Here is a 13,692-nt window from a genome sequence, read left to right as displayed (position 1 = left end):
GCCACACACATATTCTATTTGTACCATGCCAGCTTCGTCATCTGCCTCTGTAACCTGCCTGTGTGCACTGTCTGTGTAAATAGCTGACTCTCCTCCTTCTCTCAACATCCAGAATAGAAGGATGGCAGATATAGAACAGCCATCAGCCCAAGACCTATTCCCAATGGCTCCAATCTCCGGTGAATGGTCTGGTTGAATAGCTCTTACCAGGGTGGCATTTATCCAACACCACTGGCTTTCAAGTCCCTGTTGCAAATAGATTTCTGACTCTAAATGTGAATGGGCGGATTGGCCGCCTGAGGGCTGTATTAAGGCTGCCCGGACTCAGGGCCATCTTTTCCATTGGGCACGATGGGCAGCTGCCCGGGGGCCCCAAGGGCAAGGGGGCCCCATAGGCACGGCTCTTAATGAGAATAAATAATCCTGAAAAAGAAAAAAACCTGCAAAAAAAACCTTCAAGGGTCACTGAGCAAGTACATCCATCTATCTCTATCTCTATATATGTATATCTATATCTGTATCTGTATACATCTATATATCTATATCTATTTCTATATCTAGGGGCCCCGGTGCACTGCTTTGCCCAGGGGCCCATAATGTTGTTAAAATGGCCCTGCCCGGACTGAGGCATTTTCTATATATTGTTGTTTCTCCGTTTTGTTTTAATGTGCTATTGTTTTTTACGCAGGGTTTTTTTGCTGGGCAGCTCGATCAACATAGCACGGGCGGCCTGGTCTAATCACACCGCGCTGCACGGACCCATCATTAAAGAGACAATGTGGGTGAGGGGCATGTCAGCACATATAATATGAGGGTCAATGTGGGGGGGCATTATGTGGGAAAGAATCAAAGGAATGGCATGATATGGAGAAAATAAATATATGGGGTAGCATGATATAGGGGAACATATACGGGGGGTTGGGGCTAAGATATATGAAAGCATTAAGCATAATATGAGCTGAATCAATACAAGAGGGCCATGATATGAGGACAATGAATACAGGGATGACATGATATAGGGGAGAATGAATACAGGGCTGGCATGATATAAACCTGCTATAAGCCCCACCTGGCAAAGCCCAGTGTTGGTACTAGCAAAATCAGGGGGACCCCACACTTTTTGTCACCCAATTTCCCTAGTACCAGCCTAGGCTGGCAGCAATAGAGTTTTCAGGGGGTTGTTTTTAATGGATTGACATTTTATTTAACTTTTACTGTTTTATTTACGTTTTGTGCTGGCAGCACTAGGGTTGATGTGATTTTGGGGTAGCACGCTGTTTTTTTTTTTGTTAAGTAATTACTGTGTTATATATATATTTATATGTTATATATATTGTTATATATTATATATATTAACAACAGTCTAGCTGTCGACAGGTTTGGCGTCAACGTATTGACTACATCCCGTAGGATGCCCTGTGTATTATACAGTGAACAAAGTATGAGCTCTGTATTGTGTCTCGAACACAAAAATGTTCTCTGTATTGTATAGTGCTCAATAGGAAGCTCCCTGCTCTGTCTTACTTGCAGTACATTTTGCACGGCACATTCATTGGAGTAATTTGAACAAAGAAAATTTTTTTGTGATGCTAATCACAGTTACAGTGTAGTAAGTGTTTTTCAATTTTAAAGTCACCCCTGCCCCAAGAAGAGGTACAGAGGGCATTGGGACGATGGAACCTCTTCTTGAGGGTAAGAGCATACCCACCACCATGAGGCAACGATGTGACTAGGGCTAATTGTGTTCTAACCCTACCTTTAGGTTGTAAGCTCTTACGGACAGAGCCCTCTTCCCTCCTGTCTCATTACCTTCTGCTCCAGCTACACTGCCCACCTCCGTCTTACCTGTTAGCTGCGCCCACACTTTTGGGCATAGATTCTCAGCTTCTGCCAAATTTGCCCTGCTCTCCCCTCCCCTTCCAACCAGGGGCGGATCTAGAAAAATGCTGTACCCGGGGCGAGATAGGGGGGGGGGGCGATTTAGGCCCCGCCCCTGGATCCGCCACTGCTTCCAGCCTTCCTGTAGCTGGATACTATTAGCTGTGCTCGGAGCTATAGGAGTTACAGTATTACTCGTTTATTGTTCTGTGCTGTTATACCTTGTACGGTCTTATTGTATGTAATCTGTACGGTGTTGCGGACATCTTGTGGCGCCTATAAATAAAGGCTAATAATAATGATAATAATAACCACACCTACTTTTGTGTTTATTCATTTGGTCCCGCCCACATGAGGCCACTTTCACCATTTTTTCCAGGGCCACTTTAAGTTGCCAATCTGCCCCTGTGAATGGGTACATGATATAACAGTCAGGGTGCTTACAGTATACTGTGTTAAACCAAGTTTAATAAAGGTTTGGCAACCACAGATAATAGTCTATCAAGCAGCTATTAGATTACAGAGAGTAAATGAGAGGAGCCAGGTTTATTTTTAAATTGGCAAAAATGACCCTTTTACTGTAATTTTTTAACTATAAATAAAAGCAGAGTTAGCTTGTAAGATAATACAGTGAAATTAATTTACCTAAGGACCGTGGCAGCTGTAGGTGAACATTTTAATGCAATCCAATCAGATAGAATAATTTTAATTAAGTGGATCCATGAGCATGGAAGACCAAATTGCACAAATCGGATCATATTGTACTATACAATTGCAATGAAATATGGCTACACATGCTACCCTACTATTTAAGGGTCGTTGATGACCTCACATGTGCCAGCAGGGGTGGTTATCGTGTAACGTGATCTTGCATCCTGCAGAAACAATTCCAATCTGATCAGATTTAATCTGCACAATGACCAAATTGACCAATCAAAATCTTGCTATGTGTGTAGCAAGATGTCAGTCACTTTCATGCAGTAAGTGTACAGTGTGTACTGCATGAGGAACAGTCGTATGTCATTCTGTATTCTTCTATGATAGCAAACATATGCAGGAGCTAAGTACAAATCTTTCACTGGGATCCCCATGTAAACACTGCTTTGCAAACTGAATTAATGTAGTTTGATTCTGAATTCCATTATACAGTTGTTGCTCTCATTAAATGGGATGGAAACCCCTAGCAATATGCATTAGGGTTGGCCGGAATACTCTGCAGCAGTAGAGCATAGCAAGCCGATCACATGACATTCTCATCCAATCCTGGGATGTCCTCCTGGGATTAGTGTTATACCAGTGTTGGCTAACCTGTGACACTCCAGGTGTTGTGAAACTGCAAGTCCCAGAATGCTTTGCCAATATATAGCAGCTTAATGCTGGAAGGGTATGCTGGGACTTGTAGTTTCACAACACCTGGAGTGTCACAGGTGAGCCAACACTGTGTTATACATAAATAAAATGTTCAATCCTTAAAGTTGTCACGCATAAAAAAATAATAAAGTACATGCGTACATTTAATTTATTTTATAGTAACAAAGCTCTAAAACTCTGTCTTAATGTCAATTAAAATAATGTTAATAATCAGTGTTGTACAATGAAAATGCTAAAAAAAATAAATAAAAGGATTTTGTCATCTGACAGCACTGAATAAGTTAAATGCCAGCAGTAGGAATGAAAAAGCTGGAGGCCAATTCTTATTTCAGCAACAAATGTGTGTGATTGGAGAGAAAATTACGCTGCTATCTATTTAGCATTGCAAAGGAAGACAGATGCTAAGTTGACCTCTTCTGGCACGTATCTAGCAGCCAGTTAGCTTTTTGTTTCTTGTCCAAAAATAGGGAAATCTAGAATTATGTGTTGATTTTGATAAATGCCTGGAGGATTTTTTTTCTCTCCCACAGTATGCTTGGCTTGAATATTTGAAGCAACAATAAAAAAAAGGGGGGATGGGTATGTGGACACGTAACTGCAAGGTGATTTCTGAGTTTATAATCGTTATGGTCTTTATAGCAACTTTATCCTGCTTACAGTAATGTATAATAATGTGATGTCAATTTGCAGCCACTAGGTGGCGCATTTTCTCTTAATGTAGATCTGTAGAGTACTTGCAAAACAGCAGCTGTTAAGACGTGTGCAAGAGTTCTATGCACCCTTATCACCAAAGTAGAAAGTATTCTAAACTAATATACACCCAAAACCACCCACACTCTTTATTATCATAAGAAATTCTCCTGACACTCTCCACACTTCACATATAGGGCCTGAATCGACCATGGCCTTATCTGTGTGGAGTTTATATGTTCTCCCTGTGTTTGCGTGGGTTTCCTCCGGGTGCTCCGGTTTCCTCCCACACTCCAAAAACATACTGGTAGGTTAATTGGCTGCTATTAAAATTGACCCTTGTCTCTCCCTCTCTATCTGTTTGTCTGTGTCTGTTTGTGAGTGTGTGTATGTACTAGGGAATTTAGACTGTAAGCTCCAATGGGGCAGGGACTGATGTGAATGAGTTCTCTGTATAGCGCTGCGGAATTAGTGGCGCTATATAAATAAATGATGATGATGATGATGAATCATTAAGGAGAGCAAGACAAAAAAAAGGATTTGATCCTGGACAAAGCAGGTTGAAATGCAAGGGGTGCAACTTAGATTATTATTTTGCACATAAGGAAAATACTGGCTGCTTTCATGTCATGTCGCACACAAATAATTGATAGCTTTATTTTTACACTGAAATTTAAAATTGATCTAGGACATGCCCTACCCCAACTATAAATCTCTCCCCACATTTTAAATTTACCTCCCCTCCAATGCAACATGGTTTTGCCAAGGTGCGAAGTTACTCCTTTTTTTTTGCTTTGCTCTCCTTTATGACTCAGGCCCATTAGTGCAGAATTTTTCATATGAAGGTGGCTGGCGATAATAGTGTGGATGGTGTAGGCTTATAGGCTTATATTGGTGAGAGACGTTTGCATTTCACTGAGTTGGAGATAATTAGTGATATTGTAGATTGTGATATTGCCATAACTGGCAACTATGTAACCAAGAAGCAACATTTGGGCATATGTGATATGAATTCCCATGGGGTGTAAGCAGATACACTAGCACTTCTGCCTCACAGCACTGGGGTCATGAGTTCAATTCCTGATCATGGCCTTATCTGTGTGGAGTTTGTATGTTCTCCCCGTTTTTGCGTGGGTTTCCCTTCGGGTGCTCCGGTTTCCTCTCACACTCCAAAAACATACTGGTAGGTTAATTGGCTGCTAACAAAATTGACCCTAGTCTGTGTGTGTGTGTGTGTGTGTGTGTGTGTGTGTGTGTGTGTTAGGGAATTTAGACTGTAAGCCACAATGGGGCAGGGACTGATGTGAATGTGTTCTCTGTACATCGCTGCGGAATTAGTGGCACTATATAAATAAATGGTGATGATGATGATACACTGAAGCTGGTAAAGCATGTGGCCTCAGGGAAACATCATGCTTTTGGGCTTCCAAAATAGAGGGAGAAGAGAAAAAATGTATAAGGAGCATCTGTATCCTTAGTCCGCTGGCCAATGGAATAATTAGCCCAAATAGCTACAGCTATCCTTCTCCTTCCTCAGTTCAAGGTTAAGTCCATTCTGATGAGCATGGGCATAAATACTGGGATAGCGGCTGCTACGGGGTCCTGCAGTTGAAGGTCTGTGACAGGATCCCTCCACTGCTGGGTGCCATGTGGCTGCCCTCTGCTGCTTCCCTCTGCGTGTTCGCAAGCCAGCTAGCAGCTTAGTGCACTCCATAGTGTGTGACTGTGACACAACAGGGAATTCAAATCCCCAGAATGCCATCTACAAGGTCCAGTGTTCTGTGGCCCCAAAATTAATTTCTGCTCAGAGAGTAGAAGAAATATGGTATTAACTCTACTAAACATGGTATGATTTTCCACACATTATCATTGCATTGATGCAAAATCAAGAAACACATCCTCCCAAATATCGTTGCCTTCTCTAAAGAACAGAATATACAGCACTCTGGGCAGATTTAATTTGACCTAAACACATCGGTTATTTCCGATATATTATTTAGCTCACTGATGTTTTCTTACATTATAATGTCAAATATTGGCTTTACTTGCTCTTGGATTTATCATCATCATCATCAGTTATTTATATAGCGCCACTGATTCCGCAGCGCTGTACAGAGAACTCACTCACATCAGTCCCTGCCCCATTGGGGCTTACAGTCTAAATTCCCTAACATACACACACACAGACAAACAGAGAGAGAGACTAAGGTCAATTTTTGATAACAGCCAATTAACCTACCAGTATGTTTTTGGAGTGTGGGAGGAAACCGGAGCACCCGGAGGAAACCCACGCAAACACAGGGAGAACATACAAACTCCACACAGATAAGGCCATGGTCGGGAATCGAACGCATGACCCCAGTGCTGAGAGGCAGAAGTGCTAACCACTAAGCCACCGTGCTGCCCTTTATAATTTATTACATGTAATTTCATATCTATATATTGCTCAACCACCATCTTAATTTCCCTAGATTACCATATTACCACCCTCTGCACAGCTAACAAAAGACAACAACCCTCTGACCAACATTGCAACACACACAGCCCACTCAATACTTTTACCTTTACATTCTAGCTGGTCCATTGTGCAATATGATGTAGCACTTACCCTTGTGTTTCTAACTCCCATTATCCTATATATTGTAAGCTTGCGAGCAGGGTTCTCTTACCTCTCTGTCTGTATGTATTACCCAGTATTGTCTTATTAATGTTTGTTCCCAATTGTAAAGTGCTACGGAATTTGCTGGCGCTATATAGATAAATGACGATGATGATGATGATATCTACAAGCTAAGCACATAAGTCATTAAAGAGTAAATTACAGAAAGAATTAAGATAACTATATATACTGAGATGCTATTAGATCAGCACTTTCTATCCTTCATGTTACATATGAAAACACATTTGGAAGAAATATTGCCATTCACAAAACGTCACAGTCACCCATTGTTTCATCTGCGGCACAAAGGTTAATAGCTTAAAATCTCATCTCTTTTCTGTAGAGATATATCAATACTTTTGTCTTCGAAGTAAATAAGAAATAAACTGACAACATATTTTCATACTGCTACCAAAGGACATTTCAGAACAAACTTTATATTTAAATAAAGTTACAATATTCAGGGCTAGATTTACTAAGCTGCGGGTTTGAAAAAGTGGGGATGTTGCCTATAGCAACCAATCAGATTCTAGCTTTCATTTATTTAGTACTTTCTACAAAATGACAGCTAGAATCCGATTGGTTGCTATAGGCAACATCCCCACTTTTTCAAACCCGCAGCTTAGTAAATCTAGCCCTCAGGGTGTAAAGGAGACAGAATTATACATGGTCAGAATTATTGTTGTTTTGCTATTTAAAAAAAAGTGTTAAAAATGAATTTGGAGAAATGTTTGTTCCTGAGTTACTGCATATATAGGGTGTAGCTCTCACAATGTTGGTTATAATAAAAGCTTTTACAATGTGTTATACATGGGCATCACATGACAAATTTCCACCTCTACACTAGGACTTTATAACTGCTGGCCAATGGGTGGCCCTGTAAGAATATTGTGGGACCCACCTTTCACTCAAAAATTTCACAGACTCTGTTGTATGATATAGAATTGTTAACAGTATTTGTCCTGTATGTATGAATATATATATATATACATACAGTACACCATATGTGTGGCCTTCCTCTAAACTAACAGAACAGGGGGAAAAGTTGTTAAATTGGTCTTTCATTTATTATAATTAAATGTACATTAAATTCTGGACTATTTCCACGCGTTGTCCACAAAATCCAGAAGTGACCCCAAACATTATACCAGTTGTGACCCCAAACATTATACCAGTTGTGACCCCAAACATTCCACCAGTTGTGACCCCATATATAGTACCAGCAGTAAATATTGTATCAGTAGCTTCACCTTGCGTACACTGACTAACGCTGCACTGTGTCTTAATAATTGTCCAATACTGTGGCCCATTGATTATACCTGCACTGTGCCCATACTGACATTCACTGTGACCCATTGATCATACCTGCACTGTGCCCATAATGACCTGTACTGTGACCCATTGATCATACCTGCACTGTGCCCATAATGACCTGTACTGTGACCCATTGATCATACATGCACTGTGCCCATACTGACCTGTACTGTGACCCATTGATCATACCTGCACTGTGCCCATACTGACCTGTACTGTGACCCATTGATCATACATGCACTGTGCCCATACTGACCTGTACTGTGACCCATTGATCATACCTGCACTGTGCCCATAATGACCTGTACTGTGACCCATTGATCATACCTGCACTGTGCCCATAATGACCTGTACTGTGACCCATTGATCATACATGCACTGTGCCCATACTGACCTGTACTGTGACCCATTGATCATACCTGCACTGTGCCCATAATGACCTGTACTGTGACCCATTGATCATACCTGCACTGTGCCCATAATGACCTGTACTGTGACCCATTAATCATACATGCACTGTGCCCATACTGACCTGTACTGTGACCCATTGATCATACCTGCACTGTGCCCATACTGACCTGTACTGTGGCCCATTGATTATACCTGCACTGTGCCCATACTGACCTGTACTGTGACCCATTGATTATACCTGCACTGTGCCCATACTGACCTGTACTGTGACCCATTGTTTATACCTGCACTGTGCCCATACTGACCTGTACTGTGACCCATTGATCATACCTGCACTGTGCCCATACTGACCTGTACTGTGACCCATTGATCATACCTGCACTGTGCCCATACTGACCTGTACTGTGACCCATTGTTTATACCTGCACTGTGCCCTACCTGCATTGTATCTCATTAATGTTTACTGACACTGGCTCCCATATTTATTTTGCTTGCATTCTCTACCAGCACAGTTGCCACTGTATGATGCGGAGGGAGACAACGGTGTCTTCAATCTGCTCCAAGGTAACAAGCAAAACATGCTAGGAGGAGTACAAAATAGACACATTAACAGATAATCCAGCATCGCTGCCTCACAGTGTTGTGGTCATAGTTCGGTTCCAACCAAGTCCTTACATGTGTGGAGTTTGTATGTTCTCCTTGTCTTTGAGTGGGTTTCCTCTGAGTGCTCTGGTTTTTAACCCTACTGTGTGTGTATGATCTTGAATACAGATTATAAACTCTAGTGGAGCAGGGATTGATGTGGATGATTAAATGTTCTCTGTAAAGCAATGAGTAATACGTAGACGCTATATAAATAACTGTTGATAAATAATTCTCCATTGCACATGATTATAAACGAAGACATCAATAAAGAAATGTTCTTTGGGAAGGGACACTGTTTTGACTTTGTGTAATTGTGGGGGATAACTGTAGTGTTGTGTATAGTTTATATCTTCAGTGACATTAATGGGTATACTGATTTATTGTTTGTATATATATTCTTAATGTTGTCTGTTTCATTTCTGCACCTCGTCAATAGTCTCCAGATTGAAATGTCATAGATAATATCTAGACAGTGGCATGGTGGTCATGTGACTGCAGAATGGTGCATCCCGGGCCGCCGAGAAGGGGGGTGGGGGGCGGATAATAATTACCCGGGCCCTCACTGCCGACGTTTTTTAGTTTTTTGTTTTAACCTAATTTTTTTTTGTCTTTTTTTTTTTTTTTTGCACTGGGTGGGGGCGCCTATCTTCTTGCTTCTGTGAGTATACAAATACTCACAGAAGCAAGATAGAAGACAGAAGAGAAGAAAAGAAAAGGAGATGAAATAAGCTTACAAAGGTAAGTAAAGGAACGGAGGCAAACGGGGTAAAGAAACCAAAAAGGGATAGTTTGATGAAAACAGGGGGGGGGGAGCATGGCACAGTGAAATGAAGGAGAGGGGTGGGCAACATGTCACAGTGTGATGAAGAAGGGGGGCAGCATGGCACAGTGTGATGAAGGAGAGAGGGGGGGCAGCATGGCACAGTGTGATAAAGGAGAGAGGGGGGCAACATGGAACAATGTGATGAAGAAGGGGAAAGCAACATGGCACAGAGTGATGAAGGGGATGGCAGCATGGCACAGTGTGATGAATGGGGCCAGGTGAAAGGGGGGGGTGAAAGCAGCATTGCACAGGGGGCTTGTGACAATGAGGTCTCTTTATTAAATGTGACAATTAATTATTTAATGGCAGTGATGGTTGTGGGAAATAGGTGTATATTTATGAAATGTAAATAATATTAATTTATTGCTGGGGCTGTTTTGAGGGAGGGAAATAAGTTTATTTATTAAATGGAAATACTATTATTTTAATGTTGGGGCTGGAGGAAGGCCTAATTATTAATTGTGGGCGCTATTGATTTAACGCAGGGGCTGGTTGGAATTTTCTAAGTGTACCCATTTTTTTTCTCCCATATAGGGCCCCCCAGCATTCCAGGACACAGACAAGCCGCAACTAAAGAAACCAGCAGCCACAGGTGGTGAACGTGACAAGAACAAGTAGGATAGTCTGTGAAATGTTGTGATTCTAGTGGGACAATCCCAATTTTTAGTGATTGTTCTGCCCAAAGTAAGGGGCAGGCCAAGTCTGTGAACTCTTTATGTACACACACATATCCTACACTATGGTGCTAGATGTCCTTCGTGTAGGTTTTATTTCTCTGGGAGGGTGGCCTAGCGCTTTTTACCTGCTAGCCACACCCCCAATGATGCACTGCCACACCCCCAATTGCACGTCCATTCCCACTCTTGTGCCGCTCCTTAGCGGCGGTGCAAAATTTTATACCATCCTCAACTATAAGGGGGGCCCCATGAAGTTGCTGTAACGGGGCCCTGAATTCCTCTTGGCTGCCCTGGGTGCATCCCTACACTCACACAGTAATGTGTCTGAATCAGCCTGCGTACAAGGTAACAAAATGTCTAGATACATGCACCTGCCCATTACCACACACCTGAGTTTCCATATAGTAGTCTTATGATGCATAAAAAGCTGTATGGAATAAATGGGATATGCAAAGGTTTTTGGTGTATCAATGCTGTATGATGAGCCATCTATGATTTTTTTTCCAGGTCCCTTCATTAGATTAGGAAATCTCATTGTCATCTGGTAAATATGGATTCCCCCTTGCATTCTCACATTCATCAACCAATGTTAGGCTAGATGTCCAGAGAAAGGATGAGATTAAGAAGTGTCTTTCCGGACCCCTTGCTGCCAGAGGTGACACTTTTAATTCCGTCCCTTCCACTGTCTTCCACTGTCTCTGTATAATAAAAATAACAATTGATAGCAGGTGCACAGAGTGTTACGAATCACCTGAGACGACTACTTCCACTCCCTCATCTGTCTTCAGGGGCGTCAAGAGGGGGGTAGGGGGGGGCAGGGACAAAGTACCGGGCCCTGGACCTGCCTGGGGGCCCTGGCCTGTCTATTTAGGTGGAGGAGTCACCCTCCTGGTACCAGGGCCACCTTAACTACTTTATGGGCCCCCGGGCAATGCAGTGCACCGGGCCCCTAAAAAAATAAAAAAATAAATAATATATATATAATATATATATAATAATATATATATATATATATATATATATATATATTGGGCCCCCTTAACTTACCTTAAGTCCAATCCCCTTCTCCTTTTTTTCGCGCCGCTGAGTCTCTTCTGCGCTCTTCCGTGCTGTGCTCGCAGTGAATGCTGGGCGTGACATCACACCCAACATTCACTGCGAGCACAGCACGGAAGAGGGGACCAGGGAGGGAGCCGGATCGCCGCTGACGTGACCGCAAGGTAAGTATTTTCTTTTTTTTTTTGCAGGATTTTTTTTACAGAGCTGCCTCGGATGGGCCCCCTTGCCCGCAGGGCCCCCGGGCACCTGCCCATTGTGCCCAATGGAAGAGACGGCCCTGCCTGGTACAGCCACATCCCTTCCAGGGGTTATTAAATGAGCCCCAAGTAGTTGCTGTACCGGGGCCCTAAATTTATCTACTCCATTCACTCTGTGAGTCATCTGCTGCTAAGAGGCTGATTGCGATGTGAAAGATGGTGGATCCAAAGCGAAGTTCAACAGAAACAAAGGGTTGAAGGTGACTTGAGAATTATAAGACAAAACCAATATTTGTAAACGTTCTCATTCCATAGAGTATCAGCTATTCATCTGTGGGATTCAGAAGCATAATCCATCACTGTCCCAGAAGAGATCCTACTTATGCTTTAAAACTGGCTGCACTGTACTTGTCATCATACAGGGCTGGTATTACATCCACAAAGTCACTATCTACGGCTTGTACAAATCCAGATTTATTTTGATCGCTCTTTTCCGTGAAGCCTTACAATCTTTTCTGGAAACTTATTTCTTGCTATTAAATTATTCAAATAAATCCTTTGCTACCTATTTCCCTTACTAACGTTGCTATTTTATTGTTATAGTATTTAAAAAAATGTGTGTTATTAATTTAAACACACATGGTTAAAAATAATTTAAAGTCTGTTGATTTGGAGTTGAATTATATCCCTTGTAGTATGATCCTATTCGTTCTTAATTTACCCCAAGTCAGCACCACATTAGGGGGGGAATTTGATTCGCCGTGATGTTCCTCAGAACATCTATGGGGTGCAAGGAAAAATCAGCGGCGATTTCTCTAAAAATATACCCGGAATGCGGATACACTTCGTGCAGAATTGAATTTTTCCCTCATTGCTTGTTACTAATGTGAACAAAATTTTCCTCTCAATTCTCTTTCTTGCATTTTCTATAGTGTACACTAGGTGGCACCAAATGACATGATTTACTAATTTCAAGCAGGAGCAACAGGAATTATATGCAAAGTACTGTATGAAGCAATAAGCTGTTTACATTAAAATTTTAAGCGTGGAAAACTTAAATCTTACAGAATACTAGAATACATTTTATTAGTTACGGGCAATCAGTAAGTATGAATGGAGTACACTGGAGACAACTGGATAAGGAACACAAGACTTAAAACAGAACAAAGTAAACTCTTGTTGATTAAGAAAAGATACAATCTGCACATCAGTGGCAGATACAGAAGGCCTAGGACAGTTATTACAGTTATTAGTCCAACAGTTAAGACAAGTGGATTTTTGTTCACCTGTCCAGGTGCTCCTTTTATTTGCATTTTGGGAAACATTTTGGGAACGATCACTCTTACAAATGCATAGTTTATTGCAACCATTCCATTATTATATTGCTGGTCCACCCTGCTGAATTATTCTAATCACCCTGAATTTGTTACCCCCTTCTTAGTTTGCTATACAACAATTCATTCTTGACTGCAGTATTTTGCCCTGCAACACCAGTGAACGCCCAGCAGAGGGGGCATGTTGATTCTTCTCACAGAGGAGAGAAAGCTTAAACATGTCAGTTTCTGGATCCAGAAATGACAGTGGTGGTGAGAGATATAAAATACTATGGGTGTGATCAGTCAGAGGCATGACGTGGAACCAAGGAGCTCAGAGCAAGCATATGCTGCGGCGCACCCCAAGTGCTGAAGGGTCTGTGAAGGGGGATGGCCAGGGGTGCAGTGTAGGACTGGGGCATTAAGGACCCACTAAGGGAATGCTTTTGTAGCTGCCAGTGGAACAGTTTGTGTGCGTTATGTGGCTGGCTCCATGCCAGTGTAACCTACGGCTCTACAGCCACTTTGGAACTACAAATTCCAGCTTGCCCACTGGCAGGACATGCTGTGCTTTTAAGTTTTACAACATTGAAGAGCCAGAGGCACTGATACAAGTCATTGGCTGAAATCTGACTTACCCTGCAGTGTGTGTTCC

Source organism: Mixophyes fleayi, chromosome 7 (assembly GCF_038048845.1).
Source record: "Mixophyes fleayi isolate aMixFle1 chromosome 7, aMixFle1.hap1, whole genome shotgun sequence".
NCBI classification, from domain to species: Eukaryota; Metazoa; Chordata; class Amphibia; order Anura; family Limnodynastidae; genus Mixophyes; species Mixophyes fleayi.
This window is presented reverse-complemented; position numbering follows the sequence as displayed.